Below are 24,742 nucleotides of genomic sequence, written 5' to 3' on the forward strand. Positions count from 1 at the left end.
GGACTAACCCGGCCAGGCCGAGCCCAGCGGGGCCCGCTCTTCCCGGACAGCATTCCCGGTTCTAGGCCCGGCCCCGGGCTATCCCGCGGCCAGGGCAAACGGGACTCCGCCAGGGCTCCCTAGGGGCCCGTCTCGGCACCACGCCGCCCTTGGTGCCGTGTTTGAAAATCAACGAGTGCGTGCCTGTTCCCCATCTCGGTGTTAAAAGCCCGTAGAACCTCTTTAACCTCTTGAACAACAAGAGGTACTTATTCAAAACCACCAACTTGATGGAAAGGACCTGTGTCGCTTTAGCACCCTTTGTGCAAAGCCTGCGGGGTTCGGACTCGCCTGTCTCGCTGGGTGTTTGAGTTCTGCCAGTCACTGTGTGGTCTGGGTGTACAGAAAGGGGATCTTGCAGCACCCACCCCCACATGGTCAGGGAAAGGGTTAAGTTCAGTAGCTTGGGAAATGAGGGTCAGCCTCTCTGCATCAAGGTCAGGTTTTCAAGGACCCTCCTGTGGAAATAACAAATACAATTTGTCCACATCTCTGCTTTTCACTGATACTCCCTGAAGGGCTCTGCTGAAAGGCAGCTCTCCGATATTTAGGCTCTTTCCCCTTTTAACATCTATATTGGTTTGAAAGTTCTCCCCCTGTTCCTCTTTCCACTTCTCCCGCAGTCCCATCACTGTGCACTTTACAGCCCGGTCAAGCACAGTCCCTGCAGCATCCTGAGGGCCAGGGCTGCAGCAGTGGCTGGGTCTCCCCCAAGCTGGGGTCAGGGAATCACTAAGGATCCCTCAGCTGCTCCTGCACTGAACCCTTCATCCACCCCTCTTGCTTTGCTCTGGGGGGACACACACATTTATTGGCTGTCTCCAGCAGAGCTGATGGCAAAAGCCTTTTCCTACCACCCCCTGGCTCTCCCCCGGCTTCTGATGAAGTCATCAAGCTACCAATTGCATAACTGATGCTCAGGACTATCCTGTGTTATACTGGGATAATGGCCAACTGCTTCCATTTATAGACAAAAGCAAGGCCGTGCTGCCAAATAATGGAGTCTTTGCTGCAGCCACTACAAAGTGAAGAAAAAGGAGGGGAAAACCCCCAGGAGCCGAAGGACATGATGTGACATCCCTTGAGCTTCCTCTGCGAGCTTCAGTGCACAGCTGCCTTTGGGGCTGCAGCCCAAGTCCTCATTGAATTGCCTTAAAAAAAAAAAATCTTCCTACAGAACTCTTGTCCTGGCTCCTAATGCACAGATGGGTATAGCTGAGGGACATGCTCACCCCACGCAGAAAGCACTCCATTCTCTGATGAATTATGTTATAAAGTAATTCTGGCATTTAAAAGGAAGAAAGTTTTGAAAGGAGACCCACCAGCTGATGTGAGCCCGATGAACTGTGCAGCAGCTGAAGGAAATATGAAGATTAGCACACAGGTGTCACTTCCAGTGTTGTGTGTTTAGCCATTTCGAGGTACATCATGAAAACTTCCTGTTGCTGTTAAAGCCAGGCCTTCTTCATCTAGACCACCCTCCTGCCTAGAACATTTCTTCTCCTTTGCTTTTTTTTTCTTGGCAAAATCTCTTCCCAGCTGATGATGAAAGGCCCTTCTGAGATCACTGGGAGCAGCCCTGGGTTGTGTGTCCTGAAAATAAGAGCACAGCCCAGGCAAAAAGTGTCTGCAGGAAAATGCTCCCTAGCACCTGGGAGCAGAGCTCTTTCCCCAGAGCTTTAGCTCTGCAGCCTGGCACTGCTGTCCTCCAAGGGCAGTGTGTGGAGATGACACCTGGCAATGTGGCAGGGAGCTGGGGATGGAGGAAGCAACACTGGACTCTATAGGGCTGCCTCTTACAAGCCATGGCAGCTCCAGACCCAGATGCAGTCTCATCACAGGAGCTGAACACCAAGTCAAGCAACTCGAGCTACGTCCAGCACTTTCACACTTACAGAGCTTAAAAACCAAACTGATGCAAGCTTCACTGACAACCCTCTTTGCTCCTGCTCTGCCTGACTGTTCCCTCATCCTCCTACTGCACCCTGAGCCTTCCTGCTCCTCCTCCTCATTCCCTGCTAGCCCTTTCTCCTTCCTACACTCTCTGCCCAGCCTCTGCATTTTCCTTTCTCCACCAACTGGCACTGCTGCTTCTTGCTTCACTCTCCAGACGCCCTCATCAGCTCCCAGCCTGCAGCTGCATCCCACCCATGCACACAGCTTGGCTTACCATGTAACCCCCAGGGATCTGCAGCAGCAAGGGGACTGCCCAGCTCTTTCCCCCAGGGCCCTGGGGGTGCTCTGTGGGCAGATAGTCCCTGAAGAGAGTGAAAAGATGCCCTGGAAGGGGAAACACAGATTGTGTTCTCAGGAAATAGAATTCTGGGAAAAATGGTACAATGTGATTTCTCATTTTTCACTCTGGCTCTTTTTAACACCACTGAAAGCCACTGTGTGCTGCTCTCAGGCTGCAAACAGCTCTCTCCTGCTAACAGTGGCTTGAGCAGAGTCACAGGCATTCCAGTCAGGAACAGCGGTGCTGCAGCTCCACTGCAGGCTCCTCACCGAGGGACAGGTGAAGCCAAGAGCTGGTTACATAAAGGGAGAACGGTGCCAAGGCCCCTCAGCTGTGACACAAAGCAAGTCAAGCACAGGCTGGCCCTACACCAGCCCCCTGGGAGCCCTCCTGCCCCTGCAGCCTCAGCTGTCCACCCTTAAGGTAGCCTGGGACAGAATTAAGAGCTCGGCCCCTGGGAACAAAAGCAGAGCCACTGCTTCCAAGTGGTCAGCATAACACACCTGGACAGGTTTGTAGGTTTGGACAGGTGCAGGGCACTGGGTAAGATGAACTTGTGCAGGGATCTGACTGCTTACTTAATGCCTGCACGGGAGTTGCCCCCTGTGGATAATCCAATCCTTCTTTAAGCAACCGGAAGATAAACCCTGTGTCCTCCCAGTGTATTTCCAGGGCTCTGTTGGAGTGATGGAATACTCTGCAGGAGCTCAGGGTAACATGTGCAATACTACAGTTATGCACAGTAAAAAGGATAACAAAGGGGAGTGGAAACGAGATTTTCCTCTTTGTCTCAAATCTTACATGCCTCTTCCTTATCATGTGGTGATTTATTCCTTCCTCATGTCATTCAATCCCCCAGCTGCAGCTAAAAGCAATCACACAATTTCCTTTCAGAACAAGCAGAACGACCACCAACCGAAGCCCCAAGAAGCAGGCAGGGACACCCAAGCCTGCCCATTATCCCTCTGTGCACAGACTGATGTATTTGGAGGAGCAAGCTCTGTGCCTGCTGAACGCCGGGGGGCCAAAGTGGCACCTCAGGGAAAAGGGGGCTGTTCCAGACAACTACTGGCAGGAATCAACAGAGAATGGGTATTCCACGTCTTGGAGCAAAGCATTGCCCAACAAGCTGTGAGAAACATAGACTGGAAAGCAGGGTTGGGAATGTATAAAACAGACAAACAAACATAATTTTCTGTGCCATCCTGTGTCATGTGATCGAATGGATATTGAATATAAAAAGCAGATAGAAGCCAGGAGGTAGCTTATCCTGCACACTGCATCAGAAGAATGACACTCGAAAAATGTATACAATCAGACATCTACATTTTAGAGTCAGAGCAGAAAAAGTAGACCAAAAAAAAGATTTGTGGCAGAAAATGCCTACCAGCGAGTGACTTAAAGAGCTCAATCCATTTAGTTTACCACAAAAAGAATGTAGAGATGCTTTTGACCACGGTGGATAAAAATACCTTCATGAGGGAAGAAATTCCTTAAAGAGCTCTTTTATCCAACGAAGAAGGCAGAACCAGATACAAGGACTGGAAGCTGAAGACAGATTCAAATCAGAAAGAAGAATCACATTTTTACCCTGTGATTCCATTACCTATCAGAAACGGCAGATCTCCACAATCTGAAGGCCTCAAGGATGCATGCCTTTCTGCATAACCACAGCACTAGTGCAGTGGAGTGGGTGTGATGCACAAGGTGATGAACAGCACTGTCTGCCCTCACCTCTGCACAGCCCTGGGGACACAGGCACTGCCTGCATGTCTGTCTCTGTGTGTGTGTGGCTGGCTGTTAAAAAGGGGATCTCCAACCTATTACTGGGATCAAAAATATTACTCCCTTTCCATACACTAGATCACAGTAAAACATAATCTCTACCCAGTGTTTTCAGAGCAGCCTGAAAGCACATTCCTATACTCCCTCAGAAATATTTCTATTGAATTCCTTGTAAGGTTGTGACTTATTGTGTCTCACACGGATCTTAATCCTCTCTCTAAATCAGACTGCCCACAGCAAAGCCACCTTTCTCAGAATGGTACCATCTGACAGACTAAGGAAATTACAAATCCATTAATTTCAGACTTCTGAGGGTGTTTTTTGCCTCAGAAAAACAGTGTACAGGATGAAGGGATGGAATAGCTGGTTCACAATTCCAGCTCCAGCAGCAGCCTCAGCAGAGCAGACTGCTTCACCTATTTCCTCTGTCACCCAGCCTCAGGGAGGGGCTGCAAACCTCTCCTCTCCCCCCAGGCCCCTGGTTGCCATGGTCTTTCATACAGCATCTGAGCAAACAAAATCCCTGTGATGTTTGACACCAGACCTCTGCATGCAGCTGATTTGTTTTCCTTTCACCTCTCTTCACCTGGAAGTCGCCTCCCTGTGTTTTCCATGCAGTTTATTCTGCCCACAGAACAAACAGCATCTGTCAGACTTTGGTGTATTTTTGTTTTCTTCTAGGAATTTTCCAATATCTTCATTTTTGGTGGTGATGTAGGTAACAAAGGTCTCTAAAAGGGGCAACTGTTTTTCTAAAACTGTTTAAGAGCTAAAGGCCAGCAGAAGTTCTTCTCAAAGCCTGTGAGGAGAAAGGGCTTTGCTGGCACCTCCCCACACACCCACTTCTGCTCCAGCCCACGGGTTTCACTCTACAAACCCTGAGCATGACTGATGGAATTCAGGAATGACAGATTCAGGAATGTTGCATTTCAACTGAATGCCACTAAACTTCAACCAGCTTAATAAAACCCGGCTGATTTCCTCTTGTACAAATAATAGCTCTGGTGATCTCTCTCTTCTCTCAAGACAGAAACCTTTGCAGGGGAAATCACTCCTACTTTCAGTTTTGTTTACCCCCAGTTTCACCAGCATGCCATAAGACCATGGTATGGAGCGTAAGGGTATAATGGGTGGGTTTGTGCACTGAGAAGTATTAATTTATCTCAAATAACTATTTTCCTTGCAATTGCAATTTTAATTGGTATTATTATTTTTGGGAGAAAAAAAAATTCAAACCAAAATACCTTCTTTACATACATACCATAAAAAAAAAAGAGCACTGGCCTCCAGGCAAGGCTGGTGGCAGAGAAAGAGGGTGAGGATTTGAAAAAATACTGATGTGCCCAACCTTATATTTTAGGCACATTGTGAAGGCTGTAATTACTCCACTCAAAGACTGCTGCATGAAGCTTCCACAGTGTGTCTTACCACACAGAAAGCAAGAGGGAACCTTCAGGGGGCAAAAGGCAGGAGAAGGGAGTTGAAAACCTGGCCCATGCCAAAGCTTTTCCATGCCACATCCCTGCTGCCTTCTCCCACAGCCGAGGGCTTCCAAGGATACAAATCAGCCCCTCCAGAGGAGCTGTGACTTGCCATTTCAGTGCCAGCTTGGCACTGAAAGTAGATTTCCTGGGACTTTGGAAACTGGTCCTGGAGAAAAACAAAGTGAGAGCTGAGCTCATGGAAGCCACTGGACCCTGAAGCTGGTGCCTGATAGAAATTTTTCTGCTGCAGGTTTTAGCTTTAATCAATGCCTCCTTCAAGCCCATCCTGGAACAGGAGGGAGGAAAGCTAATGTGAAGCATAAGGATAATCACAGCTAGAGAGCTCCTGAAAGAGGGAGAGAAGAAAAATAGAAGATGAAAGCAGGCAAATGGTTAAAACAAACACTCACACAGGGGGCCAATGAAAAGGGGGAAAAGAGGGAAAATAGCACAATAAAAATAAATGATGTAAGAGAAAGAAAAGCTTCTAAGCACACAGAGGGAAAAATATGGGGCTTGGAAAAAGCAAAAGTGTAAGAAAAAGATGCTGTAATGGAGCTCTCTAGAAGTTAACATTCTACATTATCAGGCAGCCCCTTTCCTTTGAATGGCCCAAGCCTGTACCACATTATCACCTTGGACCCCATGGACCCCACTGGTTGTTGAGGTATTTTGAAGAGCCTGGCTCTAGCTCATGCCTAGCAGAAGCTGCCTGAAGTCTCCTGTAGATGACTGCAAAGATTTTTTTCTTTTTACTCTAGCTGGAATTGTTTCAAACTTCCTCTTGGTTGTTTTGTTTGAGCATAAACAAAAGGTATTTTTTCACACTTAAAGGTGTTTTTCAGATAATTTTCTCTGTGCTGTGATAAATTAAATCTTTCATTTTTAGAAATTCCAACTTGGCACTTGTGTTGCTCCTCAGCAAGCAGTGTGTAATTTGCCAAGCCTGAAAGAATCCTGGCTGAGAAATAAACACAGTGGGCCATATGCTCTCCTTCCCATATGCAGAAGGCACCTTACCTCAGAAAATGGGAAGAAGCTGCAGTCACCCTCATGGTGTTGCTTCTGCCAAGGCAAAAAAAAAAAAAAAAAACCACAGAAAAATGTATGGCAAAGGCTCTCACAAAGTAGTCCTCTTCCTGCATGGCTCCAGGGACCTCTCCTGCACCATCCCCGATTCTGAGACTGGTCTCTGGCCTGGTAGGAATGGGGGGAGGGCTCAGGGGACATGTCTGCCATGCCCCTGCTGCTTGCAGTAAAGCTGCAGTCTTCCTGGGTATTTCCCAGCACAGCTCCTTTCACAGGCTCTCTCCTCCCTCATTCACACCGTGCCCTCAGGAGAGGGAGAACACACACCAGCAGGGTTGGGTGAAGTGAGGACTTTGGCTCTGTGCCCATACAGGACCAAGAGGGAGAGTGTGCCTTGGATACATAGTACTTCAGATCCCTGGTGGGCTTCAGCAGATTATGAGTGGGACTGATAAAGGCATTGGTGCTTATGAAGAATGTTTATCTGTACCTATTCATGCATAAATTCCACGATCTTCCTCGGCCAAACAGAGACTTCAAAGAGCTGGGATAACTCAGTTGCCTTGTTTGCATGTGCTTATCTGTGCAGCCCCTCTGGAGGTGGGACTTCCATCTTAAATCAAGAGCCAAATATTTCCATAAGGTAGGTGGCAGGCCCAAGGGAAGTGGCCCAGCTGCCTGGCAAAGCAACAGGATCTTTGCTGTCGTTTCACATAACTAGCTGCTGATAAACCAGGCTGGCTGGGATGGCACAACCATGTGTAGGATTCATTAGCTAGTTCTTTTAACATCCTTGAATCCCGGCAACTCAGACCACCTACTTCCAGCACCTGAAACTCTTTGATTTTTCCTCCCTCTTGGATGTTTTCTTTGCATTTCCATTAGCCACCTGGCCTTTTCTTTAACACAGTCATCTTAGTCTTCCTGAAAACTGAGATAAGACATTCTGATTTGGGCTATGCCTAGCTCGTCTTTAAGGTCTTTAACCTCAATATGTCTGCTACTGTATGGCTCCCTCTATTTATATGACTAAGGAAAACCTCACCATTGAATTAATTTCCTTTGCAAGGCCTAACCTAGCTCAAGTTTTAGAAGAACTGACTTCATGCCTAGACTTCCAGGTCTCTAAGGCATAGCTTGCTTTGCTGACCAAGCCCTTATTAATGCTCTCTGAGGCTTCCTAGATGGCCTTGATACCTCTTAAAGCCTTACATGTCCTCTTTCTTTTTTTTCCTCCCTCCACAACATGAATGCTTTTTTCGCCTTCGTCTATGCTGCCATCTTCCTAATGCCTACTTACCTTTGCCAGCTTAACTAGCCCTCCCAGCCCAACCCCAGCTGCCTTTTTGCAGCCTTGGACTCACTTCTGAAGCCCTGCCTTCACTGGAGACAGGTCTTGCACAGGATTGTGTTGATCTCTCCCATAAGAGACTTAAAGCAAGACATGATCTCCCTCTACCCCCACTTCCTATCCTGCCCAGCTCTTTGTTCCTGGCCACAGGGGAGGTGGCCTCATCTGTGGTCCCCAGCCCTTATTCTTGTCCTAGCAACCTCACTGGGTCCTCTTTTCTCATCTCTCTTGCCCTCATCTGCCTTCTCCTTTTGTATCTACCTCTCCTCTTGCTCTATCCCATTACAGCACAAACATGCTTTATCTTTATGCATAAAAAAAAAAAATCCAAACAACTTTTGACTCCTATTGACTCTCTAGCTCTCAATCTCCTCTTACTGTCAGCTTTAAGCTTATTGAGTCTGCTGCTGCTCATTTATATGATTTAGACTGAATTTAGGCTCCATCTCCAGATTCTTTCTCAAATGGGCTTTCACATCTCTCCTGTCACAGAAGCAGAATCAGAGAGTTTCTGATTTTCTTTGTCTGGCTGTGGCTCTGCACTATGCCAGGCTCTCTGTCATAGCCGGTCCTCCCTTCCCAGTGCTCCTACTTGACTCCAACACCTTCCTTTCCTTGCTCAGGGTTACTCAGACTAGTTCATCACTGCTCACCCTCCCACCTGCTGCTGTTCTTTGCCTCTTCCTTGTGTCCTCCTTCCTTGTCTCCTTTCCTTCTCCCTCATGTCTCAGAGTGAGTTCTCCCTCTGTATATTCAGGAACCTTCTCTGCACCAGTGACTCACAGACCAGCCTCTCCGTCCCTGGCCACTTCCTGTCTGTTCTGACTAAATTCGTGCCCTGCCTCTGGGATTATCTTGTGGATATCTGTCAGCTCAAGCTCAAAGTAGGCTCTCATCTTACTCCCTGGGCCTCCTGTCCTTCCTGTTCCTTCAGTCCCCATGGCCTGGCTGTCACTCAGTCCATGGCCTGGTTGTTATCTGTGCCCCCATGCTCTGTGCAGTCCCACAGCCAGGCTCCTGCTGCCTCACACCTTGACACTTGCAATCTTACCCTGCTTGTAGACTGTGCAAGTTCTGCTGTCCTGCTCATTTTTTTCCCCTGTCATCCTGCCTGTGCTATCTCTCCTTGTGGCCCTCTCTTTGATTCCCTTTACTCTGGATTTCCACACCCTCCCTTGCTCTCCAATTCAGCTGCAGCATATGCCACCTCACACATCACCTCTCTTTCACTGCCGAGACTTTCTGTCACCCCATCACAACCCACTCTTTTCCACATGTTACATTTTAGCTATAAGTGCCTTCATGCTTTCCTCCCTGCTGGATCTCCTCCTTGGGAGGAGAGTCTCCAAATCACACAAACCCGATCCTGAACTGTGCCCCAGTGTAGTTATATTTGTAGAAGTTTCTGTCTCCATGATGTTCAGAAGTCTTCTGTTTCCTTGTACTCCCTGGTGTGTTTGTCTCCCTGTATTATCTCTTATCTGCTCTTAGGTTAGAGGTATTTGTGAGGAAGGAAACATACTTACATCCTGCATCTGCAGAGAGCTCTGAACAATGAGACTCCTAAACTGGGACTACAACTCAGAAGTGCAATAAATAGTGTAACAAATCCAACTTCAATCTGCATACAGGTAAATACACTACTTTATATTCTGTAGGTGTGAAAGCACCATTATTTCACTGTGCCCTTGCTTCACTACTTCTCTCTTAAATAACACAATATAAGGATGAGCTATCATGTGCTGAAAAAGCCAGGAAATGTTAAGTTACAGTTCCCATGGCAATCGCAACTCAGCCCCCTCCAGTGCTGTACAAAGGTTATCACCATGTACAATAACAGGGGATGCTGAACACATGCAAAGTGACCAAATTACTGTTGTGGCAGATAACCAGGTCTTTGAACCTCTGTGCAGGTAAAATCTTAGGCATTTACTGGGCTTTTAGCATTCAAGTCTGGAAATGTAAAGTCCAATACACTACAAATAAAAGTCAGAATTATGTTGTATAGCAAGTAGCTGGTGCTGGCTTGGAGTCCTCCTTGAAAAGACACAGCCAATGGCAATAAGAAATATTTTCATTACTTTATGAGGTCTGGTAGCTGTCAACTGAGAGAGGGATCTGCCGATCAGAGAAATCTGGGGAGACATCAGTGTGTCAGAACAAGTGAAAAGACTTGACACAGAAGGCACTTTTTTGTTGAGCAATTTGCATTAGTACTTCTGGACAAATTCTACATTTCACATGCAATTCACAGACCAACAGCAGCATTGCTAATTGGTGCAGTTGCCAGTCAACTCTGGTGCCTTGTTTGAGCTATCACTAACAGGAATGAAAACTACAGTCTTTCTTTAGAAAAAATGCAGCAATTATTTTCCAGACTTTGAGTTGTGTTCCCCCTGCCCCCACTTTCATCCTTGTAATTTCATTATCTCAGTAACTTAAAAAGGATGTGGAATAGAAAAATGCAAATTTTAGAAAAGTCCTGCTGGAGTTATTAATTAAAAACACCTCTGTTTGCAAAGAATGATGCCCTTCATTAATACAACCTGCCATCACTGCCATGTGAATTTGACCATGTCTCAGGGTCCCAGTGCAAAGTTGTTTGTGTATCTGAAAAAAAAACCCCAGTAAGTGGCAGAGCACTGGTGACTCAAATCCCAGTCACCAAACCAAGGCCAGGCTCTGCAAAAATCTAAAATGCTGATGGAATGACAGAATCTTTCTGCTCCCTCTTAGGTGATATTAGAAGTTATTTAACTGAAAACAGGGCAGATCTCCTATCCATCATTCTTTATCCTTTGTGAAGCTGAATCTCTTGAGAAAAGGAAAAAGCATCCATAATGCAGCTATTACCACTGCTCGGAATGCTCAGGCAGCTGCGGCTCAGCTGAAGGAAGGTTTGGCTGACTCATTTTTGTAAGTTAGATGGCTATTTTTAGGGAACATTTCCTTTAGGTCCCCACAGTGCTAAATCCAAAGGAGCTAATGACATTGTCAGGTGCCTAGGTTGTCGGTGACCTCCTCTAGCTGAGCATTCATATTTTCTTACTACATTTTTTCCGTAATATATAGTGAAAAAGGGAGCAACCTACAATTAAAGATCTTCCAAAGCAGCTTTGATACCTTTTCTATTCAAATGCTCAATGAGAGACCAATGTGCAATAGCAAAAAAATGGAACAGCATGAGAAAAACTATACAGATGTACCTAGAGCTAAATAAATCTAATTCTGAAGAACGTGGTGCTAATGGCGTATTTTGGTTGCTTCTCTAAGGATGAATAAGTGTCTGTAATGCACTTGAATTCTGACTCTGATCTTTCTGCAGCTGCAAAAATCCCATCCCCTTTCTTGCTTCCCTTGAGATGTTGGCCCCACCCTAAGGGTCCAGCCTGACTGTTGTAGAAGTCACTAGCAAAAGCCACATCTTCCAGCTGTGCTCTCCTCAGAAGGAATAAGAAAAGCTACAGTAAAGCCAGGAACTCCCAGTCCTGATCATGAGAGGTCTGTCTCCTGGACACTGATGCTGCTTTATTTTCTGCAGTGAGGCACAAAGCAGGTTGTTGGACAAACTCCTATAGTGCAACTTTCTGCTGTGAGTACCTCTACTTGGGCTTCCTTCTGCTACACCCTGGATTACTGGCCCAGCAGTCACTTTTCCCTGTGACTAAACCCTGATTTGGAGGCCCAATTATTTTGAGTCTGACTGCACAGTCTTCTTGGTAATCAGTGCTATGCACACGTCCTACTCCCCAGGCTGAATCAGTTGGTATTTGGGGAAACAGGGGCTGGCTGGGAGCTCTGTGTGAGCCCTGTCCCAAACACGGGTCCCTCTCTGAGCACCCCACCAGTATTCACCTGGTGAACCATGGGAAAAGGGAGGCTCTGAAATCCCCAGTGATATAGGTTGCCTCCTTCCTTCCAGCTACTTCATCCTTTGTGTGTATTCAAAAGACTTTGCCCAGAGAGCTGATACCTCAAACCTTTCACAAAGCAAAGCCAACAGTGGCTTTGTGAAACCACGGGCTGTACTTCCCAATGATAGAGCAGGGCTACAATTTACCAACACATGGTGTGGCTATCAGCTGTGAGTCGGCAAAAACTGCAGAAGATAGCTTTGGACCTCTTAATACCTTATTTCTGATATGAGGAGGGACTGGGGAGTTTGCAGCTTCCCACCTGCTTAAATGTAATTCACTGCAAAATATCAAACGGATGCATTCAGCCCTTTGTAGACATATCATTACCTTATGTGTTGATGTAACACACATCTGTAGCATATTGCCAGTACACCTAGTTGATGTGTGGGAGACTCCTATGTTCAAAGTCTCCAGTGTTTCTTTTGTTCTCTAATGAATCCTTCTTTTGTTTAGCTCCACCTCCCCTGAGGTTGTAGCTGTAACTCAGTCATTAGCATCTGAAATTTTTTTTCTTCCAAAACTACCTACAACACTGCAATAGACTAGTAGGAAACACCTAAATGAATCACAATTCTTACTTCAGACAGGTTTAACAGGTCTGGGTCATTTTTCAGCAGCACTGTTGCTTCATTAGCAAACTTGTTAACCAAATATTCCCCCTAACACCATGTGAGGTGAGATTCCTGTGCTATACTCTAGCTGGTAAGCTGAGTTCACAATGTTTCAAATAAAATATGCAGTCATCACTACTAGGAGTGTCACAATTTTTGTGAGTCTCTGAAAACTCTCATCTGCTTCTTAGTGTCCAAAAATCAAAGCGCTCAGACATCTCCATGGTAGCCCCTGAAAATGTTGACCTATATCCTTTGGGTGCATTTTGCTGAATTTTCACTGGATTTCTACCTAATTACCCCACACCTGATTTTCTAGATATTATGTATGAAAACACATGTATCTCTGGCACACAGACTGGCAGCTGTGCTGTCCATCAGAATCATTATCCATCCTGGTGCTGGCATCTTTCCGGGCTTCACCAAAAGCCACCAACAAGTTCTGGGAAATAAGTAGCTAAAGATGTTGCTACAGATTTGCTACCACAGATAGGCACAAAGACAGAAAGTCTTTACCCATTTGGCTGTGAATGAAACGCAGTGGGGGTTTTGCTTTTAGAAAAATGCCAAGTTTACATGCACTGAGTTACTGTGCTGACTCAGTGGGCTGACTCCAGGTCTTTCCAAAGTTGCCAGGCATCTTCTCCAAGACATCCTAGGAACTGCCAGAGATGGCCAATGCTAAGGATGTGAACACCACTGGCAGAAGTGGTGGGACTCTCCAGGGCTCTGCTGCTTTTACGTATCATGGACATCTCTGGCAGCTCAGCTGCAGTGCTCACACTTCCTTGTCCTGAAGCCAGAATACCTGTGCATTCTTGTAAGGCAGTTCAGCTGTACAGAAAGGATTGGGATTCTTAGCCTGATTCTTTGCCAGACATCTCCAAACTGTAACAGAATCATCGGACTTCAGTGTTCAGTTTGTCACTGCAAAAACATCAGCTCTTTAACAAGCACAACACATCAGCAATGTGCATTGTTGCCCTATACTCATCAACCAGAAGTATTATTTTTATTTAAATGTAAGTGGCATGTTTTCTTTGCTGGCTTCCTTCCAAATTATTCTGTTACTCTGAGCTGAGCTAGTAGTGCGTGTTTTCACTGCTTACCATGAAACATTTCTTTCTTAAGAGATATAAACACATCATTGCCTGAAAAAGGCATGGTGACAATGCTCAGGGAAAAAAAAAAAAACAACCAAGCATAAGTAAACCTCATTCTTCCTCTCCCTGGCATTTCAGAAACAATCCTGCAGCAAACTCCATCTGCTTTGGCTAGCCACTAAAATCAGCAAAGATGCAAGTCAAGGCAGAGCCACAAGCCTTCAAAAGCTGCTGGGGGAGGTGGTACAGAAAGCTTGTGGAGTGGCCCTGTCTTCCTGCTGTTCATCCTCACAGAGCTCTCCATGGTGACTGTAAGTGCAGTGACAGCCATAGTTGTCACCTGGAAGCACCCTTCCTTTGGAAAACCAAACAGCTCCATACTCACACAGATCAAAAGCCAAATGCATATGCAGAGGAGGAAAGCTGCTGCATCTTCAGTAGGTGCTGGTCATGGACACAGCTGTTTGCAGGGGAAAATGAAGATTTATAATGGCAAAATCAAGGTGCACAATCTGAAGGACTAATTAGCTTTATTTCATTCCCTCAAAATATTTCCTTATGATCTACACTGTGGGGCAGCAATTTGGCAGTTTGGTGATTGTATGTGAAACAAACCAGTGTTGTCTGTCTCATTTCCAGTTTTTTACTGTTATTATCCCTCACTAAACTTGGACTGCTTCAAAATATATTTTCTCAACTTTCCTAAAGGCTGTGGTCTTATACAAGTGGAAACCTACAACATTGTTTTGCAGCCAAAGTCTGCCTGGAGGGTGAAAACTTTTTTCTGCAATGGTCACACGGCATTTTCTAGAGGTGTACAAACAAGGTAAACACAGACAGGTCCAAAGATTGGTTAAATACCAAAACAAACTTAATTGCCTAATTAATTGAACTAGGTCTCACTTCCTCCAGAAGGACTCAACCCGTTCAGCACTGGAAAAGGCTGGTGTTGACACTGCCCCTGTTTTTCTGGCTGCACATCAGCTCAGGAAAGTATATTTAGCTCCAGTGTGCTTGCAGGATTGCATCTCGCAGCTCCACAGGAAATCTCTGGAGTCAGAGCTAAAGATATCACTGCACACTTGGAAATTCATGGCCAGCTGTAAAAGTGGGGCTTCAGTGGTGGTCAGAGTGCTCAACAGCCTCCTTTCAAATTAGCGAGGAGGCTGAATAAAACACTTCACTGTGCTAGGTTCATGGCAGGCAGGGTGCACCCATGGAACCCAAAATAGCAACACATATCTCTTGCTGAGATAAGTCTGAATTGATACATCCTGTTCCCAATCCCATGCTCATGAGTAGATGGGAGGGGGAGAAGTCTGAGGAGAGAGAACTAGAGACTAGTGCTGAACAAGCACACAGAGATCTCCTCCTCCTCCTCCTCCTCCTCTGAAGTTTTCAGAAATTTAAAGAGTTGTCAGATCCATTTTAAGAGAGAGAAATCATAAAAGAGAACACACACATCTAACATAGGCTTTCTTTTCCATAAAGAATATCTACACATGGGTTGTGGTACCAATTCCAGGGCAAGCGAACAGACAGAGAATCCGGTCAAATCCTTGTCCCTGATGTTTTTAAATGGCATTTTGTCCAATACTGTCGTGGCTCCTGAGCAACCACTCCAGCACTAGGCAAGCACAGGGCACCTTGGCCACAACCTCACCTATTGCCTTGGTCTTGGAGAAGGATCAGGCCACTTCACCACACTTAAGGCATGAATATGACACAGAACCTTTCTCTACTGAGATAATGAAAAAGCAGGATGCAAAACCAGCTCCTGTTTCCTGTTAATAAGTGCTTTCTTCCTCTATCTTATAATTTTTTCTCAAGTGATGGCTAGCTGACTGTTTGCATTTGATCTCGTCTTTGGGAATGCTCTGTATTGTCCAAGTAATTCCAGTCAGCCAGAGCACACCTCTCTTTGCTCAGGGACAGGACAGCTCTGTGTGCTTATGAAGCGAGATCAAAAAGGAGTAAATGTAAACAAGTTGTCCTTCTTTGAAGAGCTCCTTGGGATCCAGAGCATTCTGTCAATAGCAGTGTAAGGAAATACTGTGGCCTTAGGGTCCTGCATGCTGTTGATACTGGAAAAAAAAGGAACTTATTTCAGAATCTTATATAGATCAACCTGTTTTCTTTCAGGCAAAAAGCCTGGGGTGCCACCTTGCCTACAGCTAACTGATCTCCCAAGAACAGATAAATTTCTTTGCTTCCAGACAGGTCATTAGCTGGTGGAAAGGGGGCAGGTGGGTGTATGAAGCTTTAGGAAGTGTGCAGGATATGTTTTTATTAACCCTACACAGGAGAAGATGTTGTAGACTGGTTTTTGGCAGCCTGATATATTAACAATGCAGATTTTGGACAAATCACTACTGTGCCTGATGCCTTAGCATCTCCACCCCCACAGAACAGTGACAATTCCTCCGATTCCAAGAAGCTGCCCCAACCCCAGCAAGGCAGTGGGATCCAGGCAGCTACAGTTCCAGCATGCTTTAGTTACATTCTCAGATAAAACATTTTCTCCAAATGAAAGCCAAGAATTGTATTTCTTGCCTGCATGCACCTAAACAAATAATCTGACAAAAAAGCCTTCCTCAAGACTCAAGAAATAAAATAATTTATCTATCCTATGTGATTTCCACTTCCTTTAGGCAATGTCACTAAAAACATAGGTTAAGGAGCAGGCAGGAGAAGGACAACATGATTCTTGGCTAAAACTGAGGGATTTTCTGTGGTCCTGGTGGTGCCAGCTTCTGTGGACTCTGACACAAGCATCTCCTTATATCTGCCAGGGTGAGATGGAGCAGCAGAGCCCCATGGTTGTAGGGAGCTGACAGCTGTGTGTTCCCCCTTCAGCAAGCTCCCCTTTGTCAGGTGTCACTTGAGTGCTGCACACTGCCAGGCACACACCCAGCCCCTCCTTACGGGCACTCCGCCGTGCCACAGTCACTGTCTGAAGATTTGAGGGAGGATGTGGAGATGAGGGCCAAGGCTGGCCCTGGTTGCTGCTCTGGGCTGCTTTTGGCAGCACTGATGGCTGTGGTGGTGTCTCGGGCTGTGCTTCACCATCAGCACTCACTCACTGCTGTGTGCACTGGAAGCAAAGTTTAGTGAACAGGAGACCCCCCACAACTCCAGCGATTACTCATTAGTGGTAGAACTGAGGAAGGGATGGAGCCCTTCTGCACCAAGGCTCTGGTCCAGCTGCCAGAGCATGTTCCAGGGTACAAGGCTGCTCACAGCCTGCTCTCCTGGGGTGGCTGTTCAGCATGGTGACAGCTCTGCAGAGCAATGCACCATGCTCACAAAAAGCTGCCATGCCAAGTCATGGCCTGAGTGGCAGACAACAGGAGTCAAGCCACAGTCCCCTGAGTATGTGCCACACGCTTAGACTGCAAAACCACTGCTTCCATTAAACTGTCTACACCTTCTATTATGCAATTTGCTTTGAGCTAGAAAGGCTCTCCTTGCACAATCCCAGCATTTCAGACCTGTATTGCCAGCAGTGCTCTCTGAGGGCAGTGTTTAGAGAAGTGTCACATACAAAGGAATCAGAGAAGGCAGTGATGGAGAAGATCAGCTAGCTCATCTCCCAGCTCCTGTGAGGACTTTTTAGTCCAACACACTGAAATTACTGTAACAAGAGAATCTTGCAGCACATCAATGCTCCTTAACAAATAAAACGCCTGGGAGGTGATCAAGAAGTTTGTGATATATGCCCATTAGCAGACAGGTCCTTCTAGAGACAGCCTGGAGAGTGCTCTTGTTAAAAGCCAATTGGATGAGTGACATTAAAAAAAAAAAAAAAGGGATACATGTGTCACTTTTCTACAGCTTCCCCCTGGATCAGTTCAGACAATTATGGCATAACTACCAGGGTTAAGCTGAAGCCTTCCACTGTGTCAGAGTATAAGATAGAGAGGGACACTGTCAACTTCTTTGGGTATTGAAATCTCATTTGCAGGAAGAGAAGGCATCCTCTGCCAGCTCTTTCTTTCACATCTGAAAGAAGAAAGTCAGAAGGAAAAACGTGGGTGTTTTTTCCCAAGTAGCCTTTATCTGTGGTCTTTCATTCACATGGCTGCTAGGAGAGGAGCTCCTTAGAGGCTTTCTGGAGTAAAACTGCCTTGCCATTTCAGAAAAGGGGGATGTTGTCTTCCCTACAAGCCTCCTTCTGATGAGCTTCACAGAAGCTTTCCAAGGTAGTTTCTGTCAGGGCCACTAACATGCCACAAGCTTGCTGGGTCCCAGCCCAAGGAGGGGATGATATGCCAGCGGGTACAGGCTGTGAAACCACAGTGAAACCACATCCCTGCACGTGCAGCAAGGTGCTACTTGACCAGCCTCTCTGGATGCACTCCCTGAAGCTGCCACTTGGCACTGGGAGCTTAATTTTATTTAACTAGAGGTGCCTACTCAGACATCAGATTCCTTTGAGCTTCACTCAGCTCCAAAGTGCTGCTTAGGCTTGGCAAACATGTCCCAGTGGGAAGGTGAGAGGATAGGTAAGAAAGTGATCTGCAAGCTTGCACAGCCTGGGAGCGAAATGCCCTACTCACAGTACTGAAGGGAATAAGAAAGTGGTCAGGTTTCTGATGACTTGTGCCATACAATCAACATCAAGCTGTAAATACCACTGGAAGACGTGTCTCCCTGGCAATCACTGCTTCTGCAAGAAACTCACAGAAGGACAGGGATGCCCCTGGTTTCTGGAGTGCTGCAAATCTCAGTGCTGGAGCTCTCTCATGTTTCAAAATCAGGAGCTCATCTTGCCTTTCTCTGCCAGAGAGTTAAGGACAGAAAGTACACCTGCAGCTGGTTCTGCTCCAGATGTGAAACTTTACATCCATGGAGTACAGAATCTTGCTTAAAAAAACACAAGAGCTGTAGTAAGACATTCTATCATCTGGCTCCAGAAATCCATGTCTTGGGACAAAAACCAACAGATAAAATCCCACAGTGTAACAACATTACCACGTGACTTATACATGGCCAGATTCCAAAAAGAATAAACAGAAGAGACACCATTTTCCCTGAAGTAGTCTGGGAAGGCAGAAACTTAAAGCAAAATCATTTAGAAATTGATTAAATTTATTTCTAGAGTTGCCAGTGTAAGAAAACGTTATGATGGCATTTAGTTATGTTTAGAATTGGAAAATGGGTTTTGCTTCTTGCTTAATACCCATTTCTTAATACTTTTCCCCCCAAAGTTTAAGTGGCTATCTGGAGCACTACAAATAAAGAAATACAAGATCCAGCAGCCCTTTGTTTGCCCAGAAACCACTATGAGATTCTGAATGTATTATACAGTGAGGATAATATTTTCAGTGTGTTGTGACACATGTGCAGAGTGTTACTGCTTCTTCTGCACGTCTCATTGCTTTCAGAACAAAATTTGATCTTGGATGCTTGCAGAGAGACCATGCCAAAGTCAATGGATGTACTTGTACGCTTTCAAATACCAGGTTTTGTCTTCCTGGAGTGAAAGTTTTTGTTGTTTGGTTTTCAGCAAAGACCTCTTTCCAAAGACACAGGAAACCACCCTTCTGCAAAACAACAAATTATGAGTGTTTCCTCAACCACACACATGCTCTGTGGAAACTTATGAGGATTCATTTGGGAAAGCAGAGATGGTCTGCAACAAGGTCTGGAAGGAAGCGTTTATTTCTTTTTCTTATTTTTCTCATTGTTAAATGATCTCCCACTCCTCCAGGTCATGGTACACATTGCATAGCTTTAGTTTTAATTGCTGTCCACGTACATCTCTGCTCGTGAGATTCATGTGATTACCTCACTTCCTGAAGCATATGTCAGATTTCACATCATAGGAGATGCAGCAGGAAGCGGCAACCAAAGAAATAACACTTGTAAGGAATTTTACTGCGGTGCCCACTTTTGATGCAAAGAAAGAGAAAGGACAGCTGGCTGAGGGAAGGGGAAAGAACAAACTTTTACCTTCTGGGGCAGCAAAGCCACAGTAACTTCTGTTCAAATCTTCCACATGATTTTTTTTTTTATGCTGACTGCTCTCCGTCCATTCTCAACAGCTCCCTGTTTTAGTGCATGGCCCATCCTTGCTCTCTTCTACTTTTCCATATTAGTCTGCAGCAGCATGTAAAGTACTCCAAGATTCTCAGCCTCAACATGTTCTGTTATTCAACAGAAACATCTGTTTTTAGGGACTTCACATACAAGCACACACACAGCCCTCTCCTTCACACCAGCTTTTCTACTGACCCAAATGAAACTTGTATTGTACAAACCAGTCCCAAAAAAAGCCAACAATTTTAGATTGCTGTTGTGTTTGACACTGGCTAAATGCCAGTCACTCACGAGAGTCATCTGCTTACCCTCTTTGGCTACGTTGAGAGAAGAGAGGGCAAAAAAAGGAATTAATAAAGGGTTCATGAGTTTAGATAAGGACTGGGAGGAAAACACTCCAAGGGCAAAATAGGTTTAAATTTAAAGGTATAAAGTAAATTTATTATTAATAGAGACAGAAGAGGATAATGAAATCAAAATAAGTTCTTAAAACAGCTTTTTCCATCCAGCTTTTTCACCATCCCTCCTACCCACCAACAGAGAAAGGAGACAGGGTGTGGGAGTTTTGGTCAGTTTGTCACTAGAGTTCTCTTTCTGTTTGCTCAGGGAGAGGAGTCTTTCTTCTGCTATGCTGTGGGGTCCCTCCCATGGGCAAGCAGTCTTCCTAAAACAGTTGTAGAGTGGATCACTCATCCATGGGGTGCAGGACAGGCTGCTCTAGTTTGGAAGCAAGGGCCCTCTCTCTCTATCTCTGGAAACAGGGGCCCTCTCTCTCCATTCAGGTCTCCCACTGGATCACAGCTTTCTCTGGCATCCACCCACTCTGATATGAGCACCTTTCCCATGGGCTGTGAGTAGATTTCTGCATCCCCCATGAACTTCATGCATTAGAGGGGACAGTTTGTTTCACCACAGCCCTCACTGTGACTCACAGAGGAATGTCAGCTCCAACTCTTGGAGCAGCTCCTCCCCCTCTTTCCCACTGACCTTGCCTTGTTGTTTTCCCTCTTGTGTCCTCACTTCCTCCTCTTCTCTGACTAGAAGAAAAACTGCTGCTTGTAGGTACCACTGCCAATAAGTTCCACCAATTCAAGGGTTCCTGCAGGATCCCAAAGCTCTGAGAGGTTGATCTCACCCAGGTTCTGTGTCGGGAGTTGCTCGTCACGTCTCCGCTGCCGCCAGCAGTGCCAGGATGGCCCCAGCAACGGCGCTTTGCCACCCCTGGAAAAATCCTGCACTTGTGATGTTTTGTTTGTCTTCCTAAATATGTCATCACAGAGGTGTTACCAACTTCTCTGACTGGGCCAGCAGCAAGTCCACCTTCAGAGCCATGGCTCTCTTGGCCATGGTGGAAGCTTCCAGCAGCTTCTCACAGAAGCTACCCCTGTGCCCCTCTACCTCTCCTGCTACCAAAAACCAGGCTGTGCCAAACTAACACAATCACAGAGATTGCAACCAGAGTGAAGATAGTAAATGAGCCAGTAACACCCAACTATTTCTGTCACTAGAAAGTCTTCCTTTAACCAAAAATGCGTCTCAGAGAATCTCTACCCACATCATTTCAACACTCTGTAAACTGCTTAAGTAGGTTTCTGGTGCTTAGCATTTTTACATCTTCTATACCAACACCTAACACTTTTTTCTGTAGAAAATGGGGTTTCCCAGATAAGGCCATTTCAGAATTTGAGGTGCTGGGAGAAGCTGGACAGCTCAAAGCCCTGTTGCAGTACTGGGCTCATCTGAAGTAATCATCTCACTCATAACTCATGTTTGTAAACATCCTTAATCACTGGGTACAGCGTTAAGCCTCTCAATAAGTACCTGTGTCAGAAAACAGAACTGTGCTTGTGTTCAGGTCCAGGCCACTGAAAGTTTCAGCAGCTAGAATGCTTAGGAAAAAAAGCCCACCAGTATCTATTTACAGATCCACATACCCACTGCTGGATTTTATTTTCATCCACAGTGGGATCTTCCATCTACGTAGCCTTTGAAATATGAAACTCAAACTTTATGCTGGAGGACAGAATTCAAAATCATTTGTTACCCAGTGCCACGCTCTTCAGTTTATTTCAACTATTTTTCCTTAACTGTGCTAAAATAATGAATAATAAATACTGGTGGCAAGCAGCAGCAAGAGCAGATGAACCAAAGAGCAGATCCAAACCAAATCCAAGCCACTAAAGGAAACAAGTAATAAAATTTCTCTCCTTCTCCTTTATTTTCCCATTTTTTTCCCCTAAGGATCCCACTGTCATTATTGTACACTTAATATTTTGATTGCCCTGCTCCTTTCTACCAACAGTTGTGAAGGACTGTAAGAGGTCAGAGGATTTCACACCAGTCCTCCACTTATTTTAGGTAGTGACTGCTCCTGGAACATGTAATTAAATCCTAACAGCTGGGTAAGAAGAAGATGCCCCTACCAAACTTTGCTCTGAAATACTAAATATTAAATCTGTGAAATACTAAATCTATGACTTTCATACAAGATGCAGGAAGTGTCCTATTGGATCTCTGTGCCAGTCTGGTTTCTGGATCTTCCTTCCCTAAAACAGCCACAGTAACATTTTATGAATTCTATAAGTTGACCTGGTTAGTGTAAATGCAATGATTTTGTTTCATTAAAGGATACCAAGAACGAAACACGTAGTCCTGACAAGCCATCCATGAGCGATCATGGGTCTGCTGAGAGACAAAACGTGCCCTATCAGCACTGCAGGTCTGACCATCTGCCTCTACCCAGATAACAAAGGGTTTGGGAAGGACTCCACACAAATTAGGGGGGAATAAGAACAAAAACTGAGGAAGTTCAGAGAGGGAATCCATGAAAAAGAAAAGCAACTGAGAAGGACATCTCCTCGGATGTCCTGAAAAATCTGCTGGAGGTATCATCTGCTGGGCAGGCAGGCATGCATGGGCACCACTCATTTAAAATATTTTTAATCACAGGGACTGTGCCTACTGTTAATAAAGAAAACTTGGTTTGCCACTGGCTATGTGCTCCTATGGGGAAGCCAAACAGATTTGTCCAAACTCAGCCCAGCTGACAAGATAGTATTTACAGCCTGTAGGAGTAGTAAGTTGTGAGACTTGAGACTGGGGAGAGGTCACAGCTTGATGCCCAAGCCTTGAAAGGCAGACTTGAGAGTGTCCAGGAAGGAAACAGAGGAGTTCCTAGTTCTGTCACTGTTGCAAGTCTTGCTTGAGATTTGGAAGCCTCAGAGAGTTAACTTTCATTAGAGTCTTCTACTTAACAAATGCACGAGAATTAGTGTGAAGGATCTGGAGGAAGGGAGATGCCAGTTGTCATCTGGGGCACATCAGGGGGCCAGAGCCCTACCTTAGCCATTGTGTGTGGCTTTCTTTGCACATCAGTGTCTTAGGTTACAATGTAAGATGGAACACACACAAAAAAAAAACAACAACAAAACAAAGCAAAAAAACCCGCAAATAAAAAATCCCGAACCACTAAAAACCAAAAACTCACTAAAAAACAAACCAAAAAACCCCTCAAAAAACCAACCAAACAAAAAACCAACAAAACAACAAAAAAACCCCACAACCCCCCCCAACAATAACAACAAAAAACCCCACAAAACCAAAGAACCAACAAACAAACAAACAAGAAAGTATTCTATCATCATCTCCATAAGCTGCTAAAACCACATGCGGCAGTGTTCTTTATCTCTTCCATGACTCATCCCTGATAACCCTGGGGAATATCTTCTGCTAACGGGGCATCAAAGTCTCACTGCATGACTCTTAAAACCATCCCATTGTGAGATGCTCCACCCAGGGGGAGGAGCCAAGCATTCCTACCTGGATATATTCTGAGATTTGGAGCACCACAAGCAGCCTTATCTATTGGATTCCCAGAGGACAAGAGCTACATAACCACCACTGGACATTCAGAGGAAGACCAGGCCTTTCTACAAGATCACTGCTTCAACAGAGCCACACTGATCACTTCTCAAGGACTGCAGCCACCATTTAATTGGACTGCTACCACCACCCTGACCAACAGGGTGTCAGGTGACTCTGTCAGGTTAAGCCAGTAAGGGTTGTTTTGCATTTTTTTTCATTTTCCTGCTAAATTGTAGTTCTGACTTGGAGTCTCCCACTGGTTTGCTTTCAATTAGGTACAATTAGGAAGGCTGACAAGAGCAGCTTTACTGGTGAGTTGTATTTTTTCTACCATGGCAGTAGTTTGGAATCAAGTTACCCTTTGAAGCTGACAAATGCAGACAATGAAAATACATGTTCTGCTGCCCCTTGCTCTCTCAGAAGTGCTTTTCTCTATAGACACACAGCCACATTTAAAAATTAGGCAAGAAAAATTGTCCTATATTTGAATTTTATAATCATCAAGCTAGGGGAATTGTGCAAGGGCATTGTGTTTATCAGAACTAGATTCTTGACAGGAAAGTGCTGTAGCTAATTGGTTTCTTTAAAAACAAAGAAAAGAAAACAAAAGCAAAAACAAACATGCCTGTGCAGCAGAAATTACAGAGGGAGTCCTTCAGAGCAGGAAGCAAGAGACCTGGCAGTTTTCTCTGTCTGTGTAGCTCAGTGTGACTAACATGACCAAATGTCAACACACACTCCCTAAACCCTCAGCCAGTCTAATCTAGCAGGGACGCTCCTCGGCAATGAGGAGTTCCTTAAATCAAGGATCCAAGCGTCAGTGTGATGGATGCGCTGCTCCAAGCGATGTGGAGCAAGGGCACGCTGGGTGAGCTGACAGACAGCCACCCAGGGCTGAGGAGACCTGCCTGCTCCTGTCTGGCATGGCCACAGTGCTGTATCCAGGGCTCACAGCACAGAAATGTGCTGCGGAGCCCAAGCCTGCACTGGATCCCTCCTCCTGCCTGAAATGAAGGGCTGTAAGAAGCACTTTGCCTCCTCATTTGCAGTCAGGCTCTGCTTTCCCCTGCTGAACACCTACATCCCTGCCTCCCAGCTCTCCATGATGGGACAAGCAAAATTGGCAAGTTGCTCTGCAAACAGCACAGAGGGGGGCAGCTCTCAGCTGCCACTTGCTGCAACTGCCAGGGAGTGTTTGTTGGGGTGGCTGGTGGCAGACCTCTGCATAACTGGGAGTGAATGTGCCTTTCATGCCTTTGTGTACAACTGAAGCACGGGACA

General features: G+C 45.6%; 1 protein-coding gene and 1 long non-coding RNA gene across 6 annotated transcripts in view; one reads left to right on the forward strand and one right to left on the reverse strand.

The window, feature by feature from the left end:
- Positions 1 to 24,742, reverse strand: part of MAML3 (mastermind like transcriptional coactivator 3) — a 242,391-nt gene that overhangs the window by 9,745 nt on the left and 207,904 nt on the right. The gene's annotated exons all lie outside the window — the stretch shown is intronic.
- Positions 143 to 6,377, forward strand: LOC135298717 (uncharacterized). Its single transcript, XR_010360767.1, has 2 exons — positions 143 to 2,786; positions 3,170 to 6,377. It is a non-coding gene; the product is annotated as an uncharacterized LOC135298717 (long non-coding RNA).

The sequence above is a fragment of the Passer domesticus genome, chromosome 4 (assembly GCF_036417665.1).
Source record: "Passer domesticus isolate bPasDom1 chromosome 4, bPasDom1.hap1, whole genome shotgun sequence".
Taxonomy (NCBI): domain Eukaryota; kingdom Metazoa; phylum Chordata; class Aves; order Passeriformes; family Passeridae; genus Passer; species Passer domesticus.